The sequence below is a fragment of the Tenrec ecaudatus genome, chromosome 12 (assembly GCF_050624435.1).
Source record: "Tenrec ecaudatus isolate mTenEca1 chromosome 12, mTenEca1.hap1, whole genome shotgun sequence".
NCBI lineage: Eukaryota > Metazoa > Chordata > Mammalia > Afrosoricida > Tenrecidae > Tenrec > Tenrec ecaudatus.
This window is the reverse complement of record NC_134541.1, coordinates 109,088,016-109,090,994: the sequence shown is the minus strand read 5'-3', so window position 1 is coordinate 109,090,994 and position 2,979 is coordinate 109,088,016.

Genomic DNA, 2,979 nt, shown 5'->3' with positions numbered 1-2,979 from the left:
TGGTATATTTTTGTTTTGTTGTATATTGTTGCTTGTTTTTCTCTGTCTTGTTTTTGTGCATGTTATTATCTCCACAGGTCTGTCTAAATAAGATAGGCTGGATGAAAAATCTGGAGGAGAAAACAACAGGACTGACAGTTCTGGGGGGACATGGAAAAAGGGGAGGTTGGGGGAAAGGAAGTGGTGTTAACAAACCCAGGGACAAGGGAACAACAAGTGATCCAAATTGGTGGTGAGAAGGGTGTGGGTGGCCTAGTAGGGCATGATCAAGGGTAATGTAACCAAGAGGAATTGGTGAAACCCTGCTGGGGACTGAGCATGATAGTAGGACAGGAGGAAAGTCAAGGGAAATAGAGGAAAGAGCTGGGAGGAAAAGGGCATTTATAGAAGTCTAGATAAAGACATGTACACATGAAAATATATTTCTATATGAGGGTGGGGAAATAGATCTATGTGCATATATTTATAGGTTTAGTATTATGGTAGCAGAAGGACATTGGGCCTCCACTCAAGTACTCCCTCAATTCAAGAATACTTGCTTCTATTAAATTGGCATTCGAAGATGCTTATTTTCTCAGCACAACCGTGGAAGACAAAGCGGGTAAATAAGAAAATGTGGTGAAGAAAGCTGATGGTGCTCATCTATCAAAAGATACAGCATCTGGGGGTCTTAAAGTCTTGAACGTAAACAAGCGGCCATCTAGCTCAGAAACAACAAAGCCCACATGAAAGAAGCACACCAGCCTGTGTGATCACGAGGTGTTGAAGGGATCAGATATCAGGCATCATCAGAACAAAAAATGCTATCATAGTGAATGAGGGAGGAGAGTGCAGAATGGAGACCCAAAGCCCATTTGTAGGCCACTGGATATCCCCTTACAGAAGGGTCTTGGGGAGGAGATGAGACAGTCAAGGTGCGATGTTGAAACGATGAAAAATACAACTTTCCTCTAGTTTCTAAATGCTTTTCCTCTTCCACTATCATGATCCCAATACTATCTTGCAAGTCTGGCTAGACCAGAGGATGTACACTGGTACAGATAGGAACGGAAAACACAGGGAATCCAGGGCAGATGATCCCGTCAGGACCAGTGGTGTAAGTGGCAATACTGAGAGGGTATAGGGAGGGTAGGTTGGGAAAGGGGAATTGATTACAAGAATCTACATGTGGGTAAAGGGAGATGTGGGACAGGTCAAGATATGACAAAATAATTTATAAATTATCAAGGGTTCATGAGGGAGGGGGGAGAGGGGATGGAAGGGAGAAATGAGAACCTGATGCCAGGGGCTTAAGTGAAGAGAGCAAATGTTTTTAGAATAATTAGGGCAATGAATGTACAAATGTGCTTTACACAATTGATGTATGTATGGATTGTGATAAAGTTGTATGAGCCCCTAATAAAATGATTAAAAAATTAGTTGTATGTATGTTGATGTTTTTATTTCTGCATCTTCAGCTCTTTTCCTTTGGTCTGAATATCTGTCGTAATTCCAGTACCACACTGTTTTGACTACTGTGGCCGTATAATATGTGCTAAAGTCAGGTAGAGCAATCCTCCCACTTTGTCCTTCTTGAGGTGTTCTCTGTGAATTCTGGGCTTCTTCCCTCTCCAAATGAAGTTGGTAATCTGTTTCTCCAATTGTTTGAAGAAGGATGATGGTATTTGTATCAGGATAGCATTAAATTATATTGTACCTTGGGCAAAACTTTTATTTTTACTATTTTGAGTCTTCCTTTCCATGGGCATGGGATATTCTTCCATTTGTGGAGGACACTCTCAGTTTCTTGTAATAGTGTTTTACTGGTTTCCTAATGCAAGTGTTTTTTTTTCTTTCAGTCAGATATATCCCTAGATATTTCAATTTGTGCTTGGCTATTGTAAAGGGAATTCCCTATTTAATTGCCTCTTCTCTGATCTTGGATTTGTGTACAGAAGTCTGATGAACTTCTGTTTGTTGATGTAGCCTGCCACTCTGCCATATTCTTCTATCGCTTCCCACACTCCACTTGTGGAGTTCTGGGGATTTTTGATATACAAAATCATATTGTCTGTGAATAATGATAGTTTTTCCCTCTTCCTTCCCCAGATAAATACCTTTGATGGCCTTTCTTTGTCTTATGTTGTTAGCTAGGACCTCCAGTACGATGTTAAATAGGAGTGGGGACAAGGGGCATCCTTGCCTGGTCCCCCTTTTCAGTGGAATTGTTTTAGTCTTTTCTTCATTGATTACCACATTGACTGTTGGTTTTTCATATATAGCTTGTATAATATTGAGGAATTTTCCTTTTATTCCCATCTTCTTGAATGTCTTAAACAGGAATGGGTGTTGGATGTTATCAAAAGCTTTTTACACATATATCTATATTATCATGTGGTTCTTATATAAGAATCTGTAAATGTGGTGAATAATACTAATGGTATTTCATATGCTGGACCATTCCTGCATCTCTGTATGAATCCCCCTTGGTTATGTTGAATTCTTTAAAAAATATACTTTTGTATTCTATCAGCCAGTATTTTGTTAAAGATTTTTGCATTAATGATCATTAGGGATATTTGTCTGAATTTCTCAATTCTTGTAGGGTCCTTGTCTGCTTTAGATATCAGAGTTATACTAGCTTCATAGGAAGATTTTGGGAGTTTTATGTCTTTTTCTATATTCTGGAAGAGTTTGTGTAGGATTGGTGCCAATTCTTCCATGAATGCTTGGTACAATTCTCCTGTGAGCCATCTGGCCCAGGGGATTTTTTTGTTGCTGTTGGTAATCCCTTGATAACCTTATCTATATCTTCTATGTGTCGAGGAATTACTAAACCTGAATGAAGGCTGAACATAATGGTGGGACAAGGGAAAGTAAAAGGAAATAAAGGAAAGAACCAGGAGGCAAAGTACATGTGTAGAGGCCTAAACACAGGCATGTACACATATGTATATATATATATATATATATATATATATATATATATATATATATATA